The sequence below is a fragment of the Ursus maritimus genome, unplaced genomic scaffold, assembly GCF_017311325.1.
Source record: "Ursus maritimus isolate PB19 unplaced genomic scaffold, ASM1731132v1 scaffold_29, whole genome shotgun sequence".
Lineage (NCBI taxonomy): Eukaryota > Metazoa > Chordata > Mammalia > Carnivora > Ursidae > Ursus > Ursus maritimus.
In genome coordinates this window covers 31,053,284-31,074,273 of record NW_024425452.1, presented here as the reverse complement: position 1 = coordinate 31,074,273, position 20,990 = coordinate 31,053,284, and the positions used below count along the sequence as shown (strand labels likewise).

At 39.0% G+C, this 20,990-nt stretch overlaps 1 long non-coding RNA gene and 1 pseudogene across 1 annotated transcript in view; one reads left to right on the top strand and one right to left on the bottom strand.

The window, feature by feature from the left end:
- LOC103657420 overlaps positions 1 to 14,257 on the top strand; it is a 38,316-nt gene extending 24,059 nt beyond the window's left edge. The window contains exons 4-6 of the long non-coding RNA XR_005838355.1: positions 9,252 to 9,350; positions 10,484 to 10,582; positions 13,359 to 14,257. This is a non-coding gene — a long non-coding RNA (uncharacterized LOC103657420). The remainder of the gene's footprint in view (positions 1 to 9,251; positions 9,351 to 10,483; positions 10,583 to 13,358) is intronic.
- A 1,290-nt stretch (positions 14,258 to 15,547) lies between these two features.
- LOC121105725 lies at positions 15,548 to 16,290 on the bottom strand (annotated as a pseudogene).
- Positions 16,291 to 20,990: the final 4,700 nt, after the last annotated feature.

The window sequence follows — 20,990 nt, the reverse complement described above, 5'->3', positions numbered from 1 at the left end:
CAAGTACTTTGACAGCTCTCTGCTGTACTCTGCTTACCAACCTCAAACCTCAGGGCTAGTCAAATGCACTAACTCCACCATTAAGACTCACTTGGCTAAATATGTAGAGACCCCGCAAATATTCTGGCTGAAAGCAATGCCATTGGTCCTTCTAAATCTCAGATGCACCCCCTTTGTAACTCATAGACTCTCGCACCTTCAGGTAGTCACAGGGCACCTGCGGCACCTCGGGGTCAGATGGCTTGTCTGATCCACAGCTGATAAAAGGAGATCTACTCTGATATTGTAAAGGCCTCATTGCTTTAGTGGGGAATAACCATGCTTTGGTAGAACGAAGTTTTCACAATGCACTCCCACGAGATGAAGACCTTTAGCATCCCACCTTGCCACCTAGAGATTTAGTCTATTGAAAAAGACACCTACAAAAAGACTCTCTTCAACTTCACTGGAAGGGTCCCTACAGGTACTGTTGACTAACCCTGTGCTGTCAGACTTTAGGGAATAGACTCCTGGATTCACATGTCACATCTAAAGAAAGTACCAAACCCCGACTAGACCTGCATACCAAGTAGTGACCTGAAAGTAAACATTTCCAGTAATGAAAGCAGATGACATCTTGTAGAGACAGCTTTCCCAAGATACCCAGAGCAGGTCTGTATACTTTTTTCTCACTGTTGCTTCTTACGTTGTTTTCTCCCTCTTTTTTGTTGAAGACAATGATCTTATCAGTTTTTCTCAACCGATTGCCAAAGGGAGAAACCCTTCTGACCGTTGGATCTGTCCCAGAAATTTTGATCTGTTCATGATATCTGAGATCCCTTGGTCTTACCTGTAACCCATTTCTCTTATAATCTGTTCCCCTGCACTCAAGGGAAATACCAATGGGATGAGTCCTCATTGCAAGGGTTTTAGAAAAGAACCCTTTAGGATGGGATGGTACCTCACAAAATGTTATCCTTATTCTTCTGATCCCTAGCTTGAAAAAGCCAATCAGGAAATTCCAGCTAATGGATCTATCGATGAGCAGACCTTAGTTGGAACCCTCTGTGTTCCGCCTGGTTTCGTTTTTACCTGAGGTAAGATAGCCTTTCCCAAGGGCATATGAATGTTTAGATAGCTGGTGAACTTGGTGAGAGGTTTTAATGTACCTGTCAACATCCATAATAAATCAGAAGTCTCCTGTTGGTCCACCCACTCATAGTCCAGAGCTGCCTTACACAGGGACTTTCAGGAAAAGTTCATGACTCTTTATAGGCAGAGCCTTTCTTCCTTCAGTTGGAGTGTTAATGAATGCATGATCAGAAATCTCTCCCTAAATAAAATAGCCAAAGCAGTAACAGACCAACAATGATCACTTGAGTCATAGGCTAAAGTAGTTTTGGACAATCGCATAGCCCTTGATTATCTACTTGCTGAACAAAAAGACATTTGTGCAACAGCAAATACCACCTGTTGCACATGGATATAGGCCTCTGGAGAGGTAGAAATGCAATTACACAAGATCAGGGAAGAGGCCACTCATTACAACAAATTTCACCTAATGACCCTTGGTCTTTTAACCTATTTAGACAATAACCTTTGGGTTTGGGCTCCTGGTTCTGAAGACAGTCTAAACTGGATTTGTCATATTACTTTTGATTCTGCTTTGCATAATTATTTTTAAGTCTTGTGCCTGTTGCCTGTCAAACCTTTGTGAAAATGGCATACCCAACAGGGCAATGTTAGCTAGCTCAGTGCTTCAAGATGATCTCCAATACTTGTGACCTTGATAAAATATAGACTTCAGAGAAGAAATGCTTTTGAGTTCTCTCTCCTAACCTTCTTTGCTACTCAAATGTGACCGTAAGTGGTTTTCAACTGCTATCTATCTACCTTCTCTCTGACATGGTACATGATAACCAGGAGAGGTCCTTTCTGGCACCAAGGGACAAAAACAACTAAATACAAAAAAGTTGACTCTTGATTAAGGATGCTTTCTTTAAAAGATCTTGATCAAAAGGGGAAAATCTCTCTTCAGAGTTCTAAAACATCTATCTCCTGCTCTACCTCATCCTGAAAACTATTAGTTCTGAGATGAGGAGGGCAAAGAGGTAACTTAAGTTCTGAAGGCCCTCGGCACTAGAAACAAAAAAAGCCCTTGTCATATAACAGTCTTTTTCCTTCTAGACCTTCGAGAGTAAATCAACCTATGCCCGTTTATCTTGGCTTTGTTGCTTAAAATTGCAGTGAGGAGAAATAAGAGCTTTTATTATTATTTTCTTTTTTTGCATTTCAAATTCACAAGTTTAATAATGGAACCAAATTACATTTAATAAAACAATTTCTCATCAAGGAATAAAGCAAAACTTAAATGAACACTGATGGTTTAGAATCGGTGTATGCTAAAGGGGAAGTAAGACGTGCTTATCAATGTATAATCTCACGAAAAACCCCTTTTTAATTTCTACTTAATTTCCATATTCCCCAGGCACTAATGATGTTGAAAACCAGTCCACTTCTTTTCTGAGCTCTTTTTAACATAGTGAAAATATAACAGATGACCCTCAAACAACAGGGGTTGGGGCGTAGGCCCCCGCACAGTCAAAAACCCACCCCCAAAAACTTTTTGACTTTCCCAAAACTTAGCTACGAATAGTCTACTGCTGACCAGAAGCCTTATCAATAACATAAGCAGCCAAATAGCATATTAACATGTATTATAAACTGTATCTTTACAATAAAATAAGCTAGAGAAAGGAAAATGTTAAGAAAATCATAAGGAAGAGAAAATACATTTACAGCATTGTGCTGTATTTATTTTAAAAAAATCCGCATACGAGCAGACCCATTCAGTTCAATCCTGAGTCATTCAAGGGCACACTGTACTTATAAAGGTCATGGATCTGTATCTTCTACCCATTCACAGTGAGGACCAGGAGGAAGGCAGGCAGAAGCTCTGATAAACTAAATACCCTATGAATCCTAACTTTGGATCATGGAAAGTGCTCTCAGGCCCTTACTCTGAAATCTGATTTCTGGCTAGTGTGACCTCCCTTGGAGCCCACTGGGCATTAAGTAGAATTAGGGTGACCGATAGTCCTGGTTTGCCAAAGGCTTTCTTGGTTTTAGCACTGTAAGTGTCACATCCCGGCAAACCTCTCAGTCCTAGTTATTGCCTTGGACTTGAGGAAACCTGGCTAGCTGGTGTCCCCTGTACCACGGGACAAGGAGTGAGCCTTTGTAGACACTCATGGTTTGAAGGCTAGGAAAGCCCAGAAATGACAGGTATCTGCCTAGTAGCAGCTGACCAACTCAACCTGAAAGCAGATATAAGTAGGGGCTAACCTTGGCATGTCTTGCTTTTGGGGGGTGTTTTGTTTTGTTTTTGTTTTTCAGCATTCACAGGAAAAATTACACTTTTGCTCAAAGGCAGTCCTTTAAATTTCTCAGTGATTCTGTCTCTTAAGGCTGAGAGCAGCCTATTTTGGCCTGTAGTTACAGGACATAAAGGGGGTTCAAGGGCACAGAAAGAATGGAGTGGGAATCTCGGGCGAAGAAATGGAAGCACCACGGAGAGAGAGTTGAGCACATGCTGTCTCTTCTGAATCTCTTCCTGGAAGCGTTCTAAACGCTCCTACAGTGTGAGTCCATGCAATGCACATGCTTACCCTTACAAAGTTACCTACCACACCTGCCCATATTCCCTGAAATGTCTTTAGTTATGGAGAATAAAGGGCTTAAGATGCCAAAACCTGGGAGAAATCACATGCTCATATGAATGAGTGTTGAGTGTAAATGATGGTCTCAGATCTTTGAATTCAGGGAGAGTTCCAAAAAGTGTAAGAATAAGGAAGCTGGTGATGCGGTGGCTCAGTCAGTTGAGGTTCCAACTCTTGTTGGACTCAGGTCATGATCTCAGGGTTGTGAGATCGAGCCCCACGTTGGGCTCTATGCTGAGTACGGAGCCTGTTTAAGAGTCTCTCTCTCTCCCTCTGACCCCTCTCTAAGAAAAAAAAAAAAAAAAAGTAAGGAAGCTGAGGGGAAAGGGAGGGTTTAATAGTGAAGAGTAGTAAACAGAAAGCAAAGATTGCAAAGAGAGAAAAGAAATGCTTTCTAGCGTTTCACCAGAACTTGTTTCACCTTTATCTATAGGAAAGGCCAAACATAGCCTGACCAAAGAAACGTGATACCCTCTCCCGCAGTTCAATCAAAAGTACAGTTTAAAGGGTTTTCAGGATTTTGACCCTTAAGTAATCATTAAAGTGACTTTACTCTTACCTTCAAATGTAGCTATTTTGGAGAGTTACTTTTATATATGGATTCTTATTTCATTTTGTCTTCTGTGTTCTTTATTCCCATAAACGGCACCCCCACACTGCCCAAGATGGAAACCTACAATTACCCTTTTCTTTTTCCACTTTCCCCAGTTAGAGTGACCATCTCATTGATTTTACCTCTTATTTACTGGTCCATCCTCTTCTCCTCATCCCTAATCCACTGTCTGGGTTTAAGCCCTCACTCACTCACTCCTAGCCTTTAGCAATAATCTATTTGCTTATGTCTTCACCATTCTATTTTTCTCAAAGAATGAGAGATATTTTAAAGTGCAAATGGAGACAGAATTGTGTCTCTATCCGGTCTGAGAGCCTCTCGTGATTCCCAATTAGTGGCAGGAAAAGAACCAACTCCTTAGGATGGTGTACACACTCCTTCCCATCTGGCCCTACTCCCCACGGCAGCTTCAGCTCCTGCTGTGCCCCTACCAGTTTTATGGGGATAGGAAGGGTCTTATTGATTTTTGTATCCCCGGCACTTATCCCACTCCAGGATTTGATAAATGTTCGCATAATAAAGGAATGCCTGCATGCATAATAACAAGCATGCACTTTTAAAAGATGGTTTTTAGCTCTAAATTTTCTATGAATGTTTCTAATTTATTTCAGATTATAAGAGTGAAACTTCAAAGTCAGCTAAAGCTCAATTTGGACACTTAGAAAGTGATCATAGAAACCATATTTACATATATGTACAAATATGTGTATATAGGTATGTGTATATATGGATATGCACAGGAATACTTCATAGAACAAAAAGATTTTTATTTCCAAAAAATCTTTTAGGTTGTATCTGTTTCCTAAAGATATATCATTTAGCACAATAAACATACTGGCGTTTTATCTTTTTGCCATATAAAAAATGAGATGTTTTTGATTAAATAGTGACAACTAAAAATTAGGAAAATTGAGAATAAAGAGGACCAAAGTAAGACCAAGGAAAAAAAAAAAAGGCAAAAAGGCAAGGAGGTATCGTGCTTGGAGACCCAAGGAACAGAGATCAGGCCAAAGGAAAGTGCACCTGAACAACATGTAGCTATGACCTGGTAGAGTGTCCTGTTGATCTGCGCATGTGGCAATTCATTAGGCATCATTTCAGGCAGGTGCACTCATTATCAAAGCTAAACTGAGTCCCTCCTACGTGCCAAACATCATACTGGGTGACAGGAAGTTCTAGATGACCACAAAATAGATCTTAACTTGAGTTCACAATCTAGCAGGAGAGACAAATAAGCCATTAGTTATTACAATATGGTCGTGTATTTAAGATGCCATTAAATGTAAAGAAGGAGCTTGAGTGATGGGACCAAGAAGGAGACCAAATCAAAGAAAAATTTTTAAGGGAGACAACATGAACTGGGCCTTTAAGGGAAAATAGTGAAGGGTTATCCATCAGAGAACCCAGTGTGAATATTGGCAAGGAAGTTTGTGAATCCATGAAATATAAGGTGCCCGATGGGGAGCAGGGGGTGGCAATCAAAGGAAATGAAGCTGGACAAGTAGGTGGAGGACAGATGATCCAGTGTGAAGGGCAATCTAAATAATCAATGGAGGACAGAAGTCACAAAGCCACGATCCTAATCTGATGCTCAGAAACCAGACCACTCCAGAGTGGGTGATTTCATTGGATGGTTGTTCTTTATCCATGAAAGGAATACTTCGCTAGGGTCATTTTGATTTATTAAGTTTCAAAGTCTAGAATCATGCTTTTTATTCAGTGTTATAGGTATTGTCCTCTTACTAACCATGGTTTTCAAAATGCTAGTCACATCCTATATAATCCAAACACAAGGATTTTCAAAATGTGGCCAGCCTCATTAGAACTAGCTATTTGATCTTCTTTCCAGGAAAATATGCTTTATTTTAGTGTTGGGGGCTTCTTTCCCCTTTTTTCATTTATGCATTTATTTATACTCCTACCACTTCTACAAATTATTTCGTGTAGTCCATAGTGGCTAGAGAATAAAATGAGGATAAAATGTAAGTAGAAATAAAGAATGACGACCAAGAAAAATAGGAAAAAGAAGTTCAAGACCAAGGAGAAAAGAACACACATATACAGATGATAAGAGCAATTACAATTCTTTCATTAGGGCTTCAAATCTAACTCTGAGCTTCTTGAAACCAAACTAAAAAGGGGTATGCCCCAGTCAGTTATGTGTTCTCATCAGGAGAAAGAATGAAGCATACCAGTTGATCAGGAGACATGAGTCCTACATCAGGTCTTCTCTAATTTGTGGGACACTGGGACAGTAACTGAGTCGCTCTGTGTTTCAGAGTTCTCATCTACGAAATGTATAATAATACTTCACTTAGTCTCTTTCAGGAGAATCAACCGGAATTATAACACAGAAGTACTTTGAGTAATATAAAATGTCATACAAATTTAAGGTATTATTATTTGTAACAGAATGCTGAAAAAATTGCCTTCAGAATATTTGCTATCTACAATGACGCAAACTGCATGGCTCTTAGTAATCATCCCTGACAGCATGATAATCATGTTGACATTTATATCAATTTACCAAGTAAATCAAACACCAGCATCCCACAGGACTCTCATTTGCCTGGCTTTCGATAGTGCAATTCCTGGGACACATCAAGTCTGCCTCTTTATAGGAAACAGATCTCTCTCCTATCAATGCAGTCAAAAACATCTCTCCACTCTCCCACTATATATAATCCCCTCCTTAACCATTTATTTATATATTTGTCTGGAACCTCAAGAGAGCAGATCCTGAGTTAATCCATATTCATCACATTATTGTACCATTTATGGCACATTATCACTGCTAACACATGCAAATATCTTCTCTTGATTTTTATGACAATTTATTCATTTCCCCCCTATAGATCCACTACCATTGCCTTCCCCAATATATGCACACAATTTAATATTTGATGTGTGTCATTTATTTGCATATTTCCTTACAAAATATGTATTTTCCTGGGTGCCCTTATTTTTAATTAACTTAAATGCTATTGTGCTCTAGAGTTCTTTCTGTTTCCTACTTTCTCAGCACTATTTCTAAGATATATGCATGGTGGCCACGGACATCTAGTCTACTGCTGACAGTATTCCCCACATTGACTTCTCCATATCCCCCATAACAGACTCCCAGATTACCTCCATTTCCTTGTTGTCATAACATTGTTGAATGTTTCTGTGTGAATGTTTGTTTAGTTTAATAAGCCTTAACAATTCTAATTAAAAACTTTTAACATTTTTAAAAAATATTATTTATTTATTTATTTATTTATTTGAGAGAGAGAGCAGAGCGAGTGAGAACATGAGGGGATGAAGAGGCAAAGGGAGAGGGAGAAGCAAGCTTCCTCTTGAATAGGAAGCCTGATGCAGGGCTCAGTCTCGGGACCCTGGGATCATGACCTGAGACAAGGGCAGACACTTAACCAACTGAGCCACCCAGGTGCCCCTCTAATTAAAAATTTTTGAGGAACAAATTATGAGAAATATTCATTGTATTAAAATAGTTGAAGTGTGGTCTCTACCAGCTAAGACAGGAAGAAGGGAGTAAAGAAAAATGAAATAAAGAATTTAAATGATTGAGTTTAAAGTGAAAAAAAATTCCATTTTATAGAAGGAAAATAATAGAAGAATCATCAATATAGATGTGAGTCTGTTGGAGGACAAAATTGACAAGCCATGACCACCTGTTGACCCTGGAACTGGACCCGAGCAATCAGAAGCTCCTCACCCCTCCCCCTGTGCTTGGAATGTATGCTCTCCCCACCATTCCCACAGTGGGAGCTGTTTTCAAGGATATAGCCTTGAGACAGCAATGTGTTGTTGAAAATATCAGGACGGTTCACATGATGAAAACCAGTTAAGGTCTCTCTATAGTTAAGATTTGGTTGCAGAGATCTCCTCATCTTGTGGCTACCTAAGACAAACCTCAAAGTAAGTTCCCTTGTTTACTAAACATGCTCACAAATCTGGAGTGGTCTGCTTCTTCCGTCAGTCTCTTTTTCCCCTGTGTGTATGAGAGCTAGTTTGCAGACCAACAGAGTCTGGAGAGTACAAAACAGGAAAGAGTATGTGGAAAACTGGCTGAATTATAGGAATTACCTGTTTCTCTCTTGATATTTCCGGGGTATATATAGTGGGAAGTGAGGAAGATGAAAGATTGGCAAGATCCACGGTTGACTTCTGGAATTGATTTCTCAACTGAAATGTAAACACAGTCTCATTACATCATGTGTGTTGCTCACCCACCTCACTGTGTATCATGCTCACTTATGCTATAGCAACAGTCTTCCTTTTCCCCTGCAACTAGGTCCATTAGCTGTCAAGTCTTCTCTACCTCTGCTCTGGAAACCCGAGACCTACTTGGGCATTCTTTCCCTTTCCCACTCTACCAGTGCCTCAGGACATAGTGTTTATGTTATGGCTTCTGAGTTTGGAAACATATTCAATCTTATCAACCAGTGACACCTGCTCCACGAAATACACAAGCAAACATACAACCAAAATCTAATTATTGTCTCACCTACAAATCCTTCTATACCTGGATTGCAAAAGAGGACTGAATGTCCCCTGAGAAAATTTCAATAATGTGATGAGTTTGAGCAAGTCAAGGGTCCTGTGAGATGCTGGTGCTTGATTCAAGGTGAACTTAGTTGTGACCAAGGCATTCCACATTCTTATTTTCTTGCTTCCACTCTTCTTCCCCCATTTATTGTGATTTTTGAAATAACAAGGAGAAAATGATTTTTAGGGAGCAAAGGCATTTATAGATGAGAAAAATAAGATTAATCTATTGATTGCTGAGATTGTAACATCTATCCTAATATCAAAATTAGAATAGAAACGATCCTCATTTCCCTTATTCTTTGCTTTGGTTAATTGTTCACATTCCCAATTTTTACTTTGTGTCTCTGCAGTAGGATAATGTAATATTTTGGTAATTTTTTTGGCAGGTACTCTCTTACCCAATTCCGTTAGGCCTGGCCTCAAAAGTGTTTCACGTTAACGTCTCCCTCTTTGCTGCCTGATCCAAGTCTCAATGCAAACAAAAGGTAAAAAGTGGGAAAACAGATGTATCTTAGTCATCAAAACCACATGTTGGGGCAAGAAGCCCATTTGTGTCATTAAAATGCACCAAAGGGCAGTAAGACTGGGGGTGAATCTTAGGGTATATCTAGACCTCCTTTTCCTCATTTGCACAATGAGAATTTTAGTGAGGTGATGTCTAGATATCTTCTCATTTTCTACTTCTCCCACTGCCCACTGCTGACAGCCCTCTTTGGGTGAGCTTTCTTTTTCAGCGATCATAAATAAAGGAAAAGCTGTGTATCTGGATACATGTGGATAGGTGCTATACATGGCATCACTGACAGTCCACTGTGTACTAGGCATTTTACGTTAATTGTTCTATTTAATCTCAAAATAATGTTGTGAGGTGTTATTAACCAAATTTTACATAAGACAAAACAGAAATTTAGAGAGATTAAGCAAGTTGCGTGAGAACACGCAGTAAGGGATGGAGCTCGGAGTCTAGTGGGTCAGCCCCTCCCCCCCTTTACATTAAAACAGACTGCCAATCATGCAAATTAGCGCAAACCAATGTGTAGACTGTAAAGGCCAAAATTATTCTTACTCTATTCTAAATACCACCAAAGATCTGTTAGGGGTGCCTGGCTGGCTCAGTAGGAGGAGCACATGACTCTTGATCTTGGGGTCATGAGTTTGAGCACCACATGGGGTGCAGAGATTACTAAAAAAATAAACTTAAAAAAAAAGATAAAGTGTGTGGGTTTTTCAGGTGGTGTACAAGAAATTAAGAATTCCAAAAAGTTATCATAGGATCTTGCATTTACAAGAAGAAATGGAAAGAAAGAGATGTCAAACCAAGTGAATAAAGCTCAGAGGAAAGGACTGCTATTTTGGGCTGGGACTTTCTGGGCAGCTTCACAGAGATAATAGAACTTAAAGTTATGGAGCCTAGAGAAAATGTCTTTGTCTAATAAGCAGAACACGGACATGTATATTATTTAGGGTGCTTCCAACTACATAAAACAGGTAATATACAACTCAGCGTGGCTTAAATATCAAGAAAAATTTATCTCATATAACAAGAACTCCCAAGGTAAGATGGCTTCTGGATTAACTTCATGCTCTAATCAAGTACCCATGATTTTTCTACTCTCAGGGTCTGCCCTTTTACTCTTAGTGTTCCTCATGGTTGCAAGAAAGCTACTGCAGTTCATCAAATTAAATGCAGACATAACCACATCCAGGCGAAAAACAGGTATTGCTTCTTCCCATGAATTTATTTTTAAGACCAAAGACATATTTTCTGGAGTCCCCCAGCAGACTTCCCTTCATGTTTCATTTGCCAGAAGATATACACCAAAGCCTAAACCAATCACTGACAAAACAGACCACCAAGTGGGATTTAAGCCTATCAGGATTAACCCCTAGAATTGAGAACCCGGAGCCACTCTTCTGAATTCTTGGAGGAGGGGTGGATACCTCTAGGGAATCACAGTCCTGCCCCTAGGCAGATGGGGGAAGACGTAATGAGCAGGTAATTAGTGTGACTACCTCACACAAAGATAAGGAGGTGGCAATGCTCTGGAAAGTTGACTACAGAGAGGGCTTCAGAGTCCTAAGGAGACAGGATTGGATCAATAGGTTAAGTAGATCAGAATGAGTATTTTCAGGACTACTTGTTGAAAATACAGAAAGAAGAAAGGAACAGATAAAAGAACTTATCTTTGGGCAAACAGAAAGATGCTGTATTATCTCCTTCACATGTCAGGAAAATAGGGTTAATTTCGAGGGATTTTAGTGCAGTTTCTATTCTGTCTGGATCATCAACTCATTTTCTAATATTCCTTAAAATTGTGCTTAGTTCTTTCATTTTCAAAATTGTTCTAAACATCTAATATATTGCCAGCACTTTTCTTATTCCTTTGCTGTTGACCATGTCTTTCATGCATAATTGATTATTTTCTGACCATCAGGCAAAGGGCCCCTCCAACCTTAAGAGGCAGAAATGAAAGGATGAAATGACAGACTTGGAAGTATAGGCCACCACGTATAAATTCTAATATAGAAATGGACAAAAAGGAAAGAGTTTTCCAAGTTTAGTCTTGCCAAGAGTAAGAGATCTCTTCAAACTCAACAAAATCTCAAGGCCAGTTAAGTATAGGAAGAAATATATTAATGACAGCAAATATTTATTGAGTATCTCTGTTGTACCAAGCACTACACTAAGCACTTCTCATATATTAACTCATTCATTCCCCACAATGACCCCACAGAGAAGGTATAGGGTCTTCATCTGCAAAATGGGGATAACTAAGGCATGGAACAGTTCAATGACATTTCCAAGATCACACAAGTAGTAAGTGGTGGATCCAAGATTCAAACTCTGGTATTTGGCTCAGACATCACTCTCTTTCCATTACTGCCTCTTTATGAGAATGTACTAATCGAACTAAAGTTTTGCTGTAAATCAATAGTAAAAACAACTCATATTTATTACTTCTTAAATATCTGGCATTGTGCTAAGCACTTTCAAGCATCTAAAATTTCTCTTCAGAGCAATTATGCAAGGTATTATTATTTTGTAGGTAGAGAAACCAAGGCTTAGAGAGATTAAGCAATTATATACAAAATTACACAGTGCATGACAGAGCCAGGATTCAAATTTAGATCTGAATACCTCCAAAGCCATATCCTTACTTCTGTAAACAATGGAAATAGACTTGCAGGTGAGGTGAATTAGCATGTAAAGACCAAAAGAATACGCAGATATTAAAGGCCAAGTATATGCCAGTCACTGTGACGGGTACTTTTTCATCATTATTTCACTTCATCTCCGTTAGTAACATTTTTTTTAGGATTAGGTCTCACTTTTGAAAATTTGGGATCAAGTTAGGTATTAATTATTCTTGTCTAAAGATTCATAAAATATAGACTCCTAAAAAATATAATTATTTTTTTAAGGCTATAGAAATTTTAAAAAGAGAGAGAGAGACCTAGGATGGTTGAGTCAGAAGACCTAGATTTCAGTTTCCGCTCTGAAAATAAACAGCAGTGCATTTTTGGGCAAGTTGGCTTTCTGGACTGTTTTTCACGTAAGATATGGCACAGGTTGGCCTGAATGACTTTGTTCTAAAAACAAGACAGTCCTTTTAGGGATTTCTGCAATGCATGATTTGGGGAGAAAACAGTTCCCTGGCTCCTGGTGGCTCATGAGTATCAAAATCACTCAGCTCACAGAGTGAGACACAATAAAAGGGAGTTTTACTTCATCACCCTCTCCCTTGAATCCTACTCACATGCCCATCTTACTCTTGGGATTCCTACTCACCAGCTGTCATGAGGGTGGCATGCCCCTCCCAGGAGAAACAGGGTTCACTTAAATCAGACTGTCCACTTGCACCGTTTTCCTGTCATTTCCTTTCCTAATCTGCTCCCCCAACCCCACTGCTATATATCCTGGTGTCTGACCCCTATTCACCTTCCTTAACTGTTCTTCTTCAACCCCCTTTACAGACTTAGGCATTCAGCAAGTATTTATCAAGTGCTCACAGGGTATATCTAACAAGGGCTTTTTCTTCCCTGTTTAGTTCTTTTAATCAAAAAGTCACCTTTAAAAAAAAATCAAAATTTGATCATCTGCTATTTATAGCCTTGTTTCCCAAACATGCTTCATGATGGGAAACATTTGGGTACGTATTCAAACTATGGATCTTTAGGACCTTCCCCTGAAGAATCTAGTTCAGACGCTTAACAGTCTGAGCCACCCAGGCATCCCAAGGGTGGTGGTTTTAAAATAGTAAAGAATAGGAAGATAGTATGAAAGAAATCGGTGTGTGGTGAGAATAGGTACACTTAGGCAAAGCAGAAAAAAAGGGAGATAAAAATTAGAGTTAAAATTTATGGACCACAAATAGCAAGTAAAAGAACGCTGGATTATAGGAAGAAGATGAAAAGTTCAGTCTGTCATAGTAGAGTTGCTGCTTGAGTAGAATTGTTCTTGCTTTGTTCCATGGTGCCCCTGATCATACCAGCTGGTGAGGACAAAGTGAATGCCGAGATGTGCAAGACTACAAGGAAAGAGCTCTGGGCACTCACGGGATAAACTGGGTAATCAACAATTGACAGTGTCTTCCAACCTGACCTGACCCAGTTAGCAAGTCTGTCGCTGGCTGAGCCCTGTAGCATTGTTTCAAATCAGTCATTTATGCAAACTCCCACCCAAACTGGAAAATCCTGCCGAGGACCAGAACAACTGTTGTCACTTCACTCCACACCTACCTGGAGGCTGTGAACCTTGACTCACTAGGCCACCCCCAAACTTCAGCACTCTCCCTATCTTTTGTCCTTACCACAAGGGGGCCCTTTCCAGCTCTACAGAGTTTGGGCCAGCCTCAGAGAATGGAGAGGAAGGAGCCTCCAGCCTGGGGTGGGGAAAATATCTGGTTATGAGAGTCAGCTGGTGGGGAGTCCTCACGAGACAGGGGCTGCCAGGGATCCCATCAGAGATAGCAACAGAGTGGGGAGAGAGGTCAGCACTCTGCTTCCTGCCCTCACCAGCCTCTCAGAGCCTGGGCACACACAGGCGCACTGCTTGCCCCTTGTGTTCTGTCAACACTTCCATCTACTTGCTCTAGCACAGTATCAATGAGAACTAGAAAGTCAATGCAGGTCATCTGGGCTACAGCAAAAAAACAAACCCCAAAAAAACCAAAAAAAAATTATTCCCCCTCATTTCACAAGAAGAGGAGAAACACAGAAATAAGCACCTGGAGGACAGGGACTTCAGTTTACTTCCTTTATTTGGACATAGATATACTTTATCTAGGAGCGTGTATCATGTGATGCCTTTATGGAAAGGCAAATCCCTAATTCTGTATGAAATCCTGTCAGGGGCCCCTGGGTGGCTCAGTCAGTTAAGTGTCTGCCTTTGGCTCAGGTCATGATCCCAGGGTCCTGGGATTGAGGTGCACGTCCGGCTCCCTGCTCAGTGGGGACCCAGCTTCCCCCTCTCCCTCCACTGCTCCCCGCCACTCATTCTCCCTCAAATAAATAAATATATCTTAAAAAAAAACAAAAAAACACAGAAACCCTTCCTGTCAGTCAAGGGCATGTCTGCAAAGAGTCTGCCTCTGTGAACATCCTTCATTCCTAAAATCCAAGTGTTGCAAAGCAGGTCACTTGGAATGGGTGGTAGCCATAGACATCTTTTTTTTCTTTTCTCTTTGGAAGAGTGAATCATTTTTAGTTTTATTTAATGAGTATTAATCTCCTTGCAGAAAACATAGAGTATCTGCCAATTAAACTATATTCTTAACAAGAAGAAAGATGTATCTGTACACATATAACCCGGTTCAACAAAGATCTTTTTGTAGATCCAAACTCATGAATAGGCCGTAACTGGCAATGCCTATTATCCATTCGTTATGGCTACATTTCCCATTTTACAAACAAACCTCTTTATTTACAGGAAGAGCTTCAGAGTTTCCGAATATCTCTAGTAGAGGTTTCCTGATCCTGGAGCAGCAGAATGCCCCTGCTGTCCATCAGGTGACATGCACTCGCAGCCGCAGGGCATTCTGTAGGGCTACTCTCCAACTCCGGGGTTAAATACAATAAAAACATAGTGCACACAGGATAATCCCTTGGTAACCGTCCATGCCCTCCAATCTTACCAAACTAGAGTTTGCTTACAGTTCCTTAAATAAAATGTTCTGATCCCTATGTCTTTACCACTACCTCCCCTCCCCTTTTTTCCTCCCAGTATCTCTCATCTGGAATTCTATATAAACTTTTATCCAAACACTATCATTTTGAGGGCCAAAGTCCCATCTCTCTACTAAAGGACACAGTCTTCCCCTGACTATTCTACCCTACGGTCATCTAGGCTCTGACCCTCTTTAACCTTTATCAAGCATTTGACTCAAATCTTTGTGCTGCCTAATTCTGTTAATAGCTTTTCACGAGTTTTAGTTATCTTCCAGTTAGGTTGTAAGCTCCTTAAAGGCAGATTCCTATATTCTAGTTTTTGCATATTCCTCAGGCATTTACATAGTAAATATTCTACATGTCCTGGTTTTTGAAAAGTAACATGGTCAATTCAAACTTGACCCAACATGTATATTTACTGTTCTTTACAGATTTTTCTAGAACTGTGTTTATACAAAGGATGTCCCCAAACGGATTTTCTGCTAGCCCAATCAATTCTGATATCAGAACTCTGTCAGCTGACTCTGTGTTGTTCATCCTGTGGGAACTCAACTTCAATGTCATAAATGAAATTGGGATCATCCTTCTTCTGATTTCTCTCAAAAAGTTTATCCACGATGCTCTTTCTTTTAGCAAGTTCCTTTTCATCTAGTTTGTTCAGGTCTTCCTCAGGATCAATTGTTGTTTCCCATTGAATTTGTTCCATTGTTTCTACTAAACTTTGCTCCCACAAGTAATCTTGTAAAAAACTGAATAACTTCTCTGGCTGCCTCAGGGACGCTTGTTCCATGTAATTCTTGTGTCGTGGATTATTCTTTAATTGTTCAGCAGCTCTGTTACAATCTGAAAACTTTGAAGTTTCGACTGCCATAATGTGTTGGTGACCTTTCTCCTTCATTTCATTCTCATAGATTAAGATAATAGTTGGAGGCCAGAACCTAATTCCATTATTTCTTGGCAGTGCACATCATTCTCACATACACTTCAGGGTAAATCAGAGAAAATCTGATGAAAATGTGTCAGTCACATAAGTTTCTGCTGGAAGTGGAGGTGGAGATAGGGAGCTCCCCAATACAGCTTGCAGGACTGCATCCGGGGTCGGGGTCTCCATAAACGACATCTTATTTTGTCTACCACTCTAGGGCTAGCCAGTTTGCTGATATAGCTAATATTGTTTCTCTATAAGAAACATAATTCTTTCCAGGAAGAAAACTTACATTCTTTCATTCAAACAATATTTATCAAGTGTCAGCTATGGACCAGGCATTATATTAGGTGCTGGAAATACAGTAGTGAACAAAACTAATAAAAAGCTTTGCATTCTGGCAACCGGTATTATAATGGGGGGAGAGGGAGATAAGTAGTAAACAAAACAAAACAAAAACACACCTAAATCAATTACAGAGAATGTTAGAAAGATAAATACTACAAAAACCAATAAAGCAACAAGGAAGATTATGGTGTAGAGGGGCAGGGGGATTATGATTTTAAATATGTTACTTAAGGAAGGCCTCATCAGGAAAATGACATTTGAACAAACACAAGATGAGGAAACAAGCCCAGTGACTGAGGAAAAAGGATTTAGAAGAGAGAATGGCAGCCCAAGGGCCATAAGGCAGGAGGGTGCCTTCTGCCTTCAAGATCTGGCTACATACAGCAGGACACCTATCCTTCAAGGACTTGGGCTTTCACTCTGAATTAGATGGGAGTCAGTTGGAAGGTACTGAGCAGAGGAGCAAAGCGCCTTAACTCATATTGGAACAAATCGCTCTGGCTGTCATAGATTATGTAGGGACAAAAGTGGAAGCAGAGAGAACAGTGAGGGAATTACTGCAGTGACCCAAGGTGATGTAGGTGCTGGTGGTGAGGACTGAATTCTAGATATATCTTGAAAATGGAATCAACAGAATTTTCTGGTTGGATAGCCTTTGTCTCCTCCCTAAAATATTGTTTAATTAAATCTATTCACAAAGATATTAAGTTGGCCACCACACATTAGGCATAGTTTAAATGTAAACCCAAATTTCAATTGCCAAATCTGATATAAAACTGCTGATAATTAAAAAAAAAATTCCATGACGGTATCATGATCTCTATTTACCTGTGGATTTATGTTATTAGCTACATTTTAGGACAAATATTAACTTCAGTTCCCATTAATTCTGAATTATACACAAAATAAAAAATAGGGAAATATCCTTGTACATTCACATCATAGGACATTACAAAGGAATCAAAATTATATTTATGACGGGTTTAAATGACTTAGGAAAATGCTTGAGAAAGGTAGGTGGAAAAATAAGAGTACAAAGTTATAAATATATTATCTCAATTATGCAAATATGCCAAATGATAACAATAATTAATGGGACCAATGGGATTGGGAGTGATTTATGCTTCTATTACACTTTTCAAATAGATTAAGGTGAGACTATTATTTTCCTTTGATAGTAACATAAAAAAAAAAAAAAACATTATGGCAAGATTCACAAGCAAAAGCCTCCATCTATGGTTGCCTTCCATTTACCCAACAAGATGAGATGGAGGAGGCAATGTGCCAGGTTTATTGAGGTTGGTCAGAGTCCCACTGAAGGGGAGAGAGGCAACATGCTACAGTCTGCACAAATATGCCACCCCAGCATCCCTAATCCTTCTCCAAAGGTGTCTCTTCACAACACCCCATTCTCCACCACCAAACTCCTATTGGACTTTTCTCCAGAGTACAGCTAGCAACTCCATCCTTGCTCCATGACTAATTATCATTTTCCTCACTTGCAAATGCTTTTTTAAAAAAGGTATTATAATATCCTTAAACTAAGTGGAGACTCTGGAACAGAGTTTCTATTGGATCCTCTCTGTTCCACTTGACGGAAAGCCAACTGTGTTCTTGCCTCTTATAGTAGCAAGAATGTGAACAACCATCCACAACTACCTCCTCATTTCACCTGTGACACAGGGGCTTTCTGACCTTATTCTCTCAAATGTGCTAATTTAGTAGATTTCTAATAACAGCATACAAATTAATTCCATATACAGATATATATGCCTCTACAAACATCCAATAAACATTATTACTTTACTAAAAAACAGTAATGTAATTATTAATACATTTCTCTCTTCAATATGATATGCTCGCTTTCTGGCAGTAAAAGTGGACAAGTAGAGCAGAGAGGAAGAAAGAAAGAAAATCAGAAAGAGGAAGGGTGAAGAACCATGGAGAACATCCCAAAGTTACTTGGGAAAATAGCATCAATTAAAAATCCAAAATGTCATGGCAAGAAAAAACAGAATACTTTTATTCCCTGTGTCACTCAATACCTAGTAGTCCTAGAAGGCCCTGAACTACAGGGTAAGAATCCCTGATTGAAGCAAAGTAAGAAAGAGTATTGTTGTATCTTCTTAATTTTAATTAGTGCTGTTCAGCATGTATTTTTAGCCCTCTTTCTAGACACATGATCATTACATTAAACCACGCAACTTCTTTAGCCACTGAATTGTGAGAAGGATGTCATTTTCAAGTGGTAATTTTAAGAAACTATAATTTATCATGCTTTCCCTTTCCATCTGCCACAGCAAACAGATTGTGGGGCACCAGATAGCCTGGGTCCAAGAGTGAGGGCAAGGCAGAGCAGCGTCCTCCTCCCTCCTCCACAGGCGTTAGTGAGAACTAAAATTTCATTGTTTAAAGCTACAGATATCTTTCAGGGTTACTTGTTACCATGGCAAAACCTAACCTGATTAATACTGATACTGGTTTAAGGTAATAGCAAATGCTGGTGTGAAAATTAAAAGGAAATCTCATTTAGAATGGAGTCAGGATGTTCCCAGTGGGAGCTCTTATGCCCTAACACTGTTCTCAATTACAGATCCAACAGGAAGAGATGGACCTTGCACCTGGATACTATTTTGCTATCCAATAGGAGGAAGAAAAGTTTTCCTCCTTTCCCAGGCAACGGCTCAGCCAATGAAAAGCCGCTGTACTTCAAACTGCCACTTTACTACAATGGAATTTTTGTTTATATCAGACTTCCTATTGTCCCCCTTTCCTCTTTAAGTGTTCCTCTGCTTTGTTCTGTGGACTTGCCTACCTCTGCTGTAGCTTGCTTGTTCCAGATTGCAATTCTCTGCTATTCCCAAATAAACCCAGCTTTTGCTAGTAATATATCTGGCAGTTTTATTTTTTAAGGTTAACACTGGCTTCCTCTGGAATTTCCAATAATTGAGATCAAACAAATCAGAGATCATAAACAAGGACTGACAAATTCACAGGAAGTGTGAAGAGTAAACATTACAAGGCTGAGACTGATATCCTTAAAAAGGTCTGCGTGGAAGGTTGCCTTTGGCCAGAGTATAGGAACTCAAATTTCTGGAGAGTTCCCAGCATTTCCTAAATAATGAGTGGCTTCCAGTGCCTGAATTGTGGGGTACAAATAATGTGGTTTAAGTTTAAATACCTACTTTCCTTCTGGGAGCCTAAAATCTGGACATGTGTTAGGCAAAGTGTGAGTACATGACCAGCCCCCTAAAACACCCAGAGTGACAAGTCTCTAATGAGTTTCTGTGGTAGACAACATTTTGTAGGTATTGTCACAACTTTCTCCTAGGAAATTAAGTGCATCCTTTGTGAGTCACTGGGAAAGGACACTTGGAAGCTTGTGGCTCATTTTCTGCAGACTTTGCTTCATGCACCTTTTTCCCTTTGCAGATTTTGCTTTACATCCTTTCACTAATAATAAATCATGACAAGTGTAACCGAATCCTCTTGAGTTCTAGCAAATCTTCAAACTTGGAGGGTGGTCTTAGAGACCTCCAACATGGTAAGAAAGCAATGGCAGAGTCAGAAGAGAAAACAAAAAAAGAGATCCCAATTAAAAAATTTCAAGTCCTGGAATTACAAATATGGAACATAAAATTGTTCCATGTAAAATGCCTAAAGAAATAAATGATAGAATCACATTTGAGGGGAAGAAAATAACCAAGAACAGGCAGGTTTGAAAAACAACCAAATGAAATTTCTAAAAATGAAAAAATATAAAGAGATAATGGCTGAGAATTTTTCAGAATCAAGAAGACATATGATTCCATAGACTTGGAAAGCATAATATACACCAAACAGGATTAAAAACAAAACAAAATCAATGACAAGACATATTTTAGTGAAACAGCAGATCACAGAGCTTTAGATCTTAAAAGTAGCCAGAGGAAAAAGGGAGATCACTTCTATAGAAATAATAGATAGATAAACCCTGAAAAAACAGTCTCATGAAAATGAGTGAATTTAAAACATTTTCAAATAAGCAAAAAAATTTTCACTATCAATGGATCTTTGCTAAAGGAATTTTCAAAAAGCATACTTCAAGATAGAAGGAATATATAAAATGGTAAATGTTGTGAATCTAAAGTATTTCTGTATAAAATGATAATAGTAATCTGGGGGTTATAATAGGATAAAACTAAAATACAACATAATTGTCATACAAGTTGTGCTAATGTAGTTAAAATACATTAAAATCTTTCTTACTTGGTTGAGATATTTGTTTAACTTGGTTATTTGTCAAGTTAAATAACTTGGTGAAATTTAAGACTAATTACTATAAACAAAAAACCCAAGACTTTAAACCTTCTAAGCCATCAGAGGGAAAATTATAGAAAAGAAAAACAAACACAAAACTTAAAAAAAAGAAAGAAAGAAAGAAAGAACAGAAAGAGGGTAGGAGCAAGCAAAGAATAAAGGAACAATACAAGTAGATTAAATAGAAATGCAAATATATGATGGTAGAAACAAATTTACTATAATCATAACAAATATTAATAGATTAAAACTTGTCAGGCAAAAGAGACAAATAACCAGTGATTGGATGAAGTAAAATTCAGGTATGTTATTTACAAGGGATACTCCTAAAAGGTCATAGAAAAGTTGAATTATAATTACACTCACACACCAGGTAACTATTAAC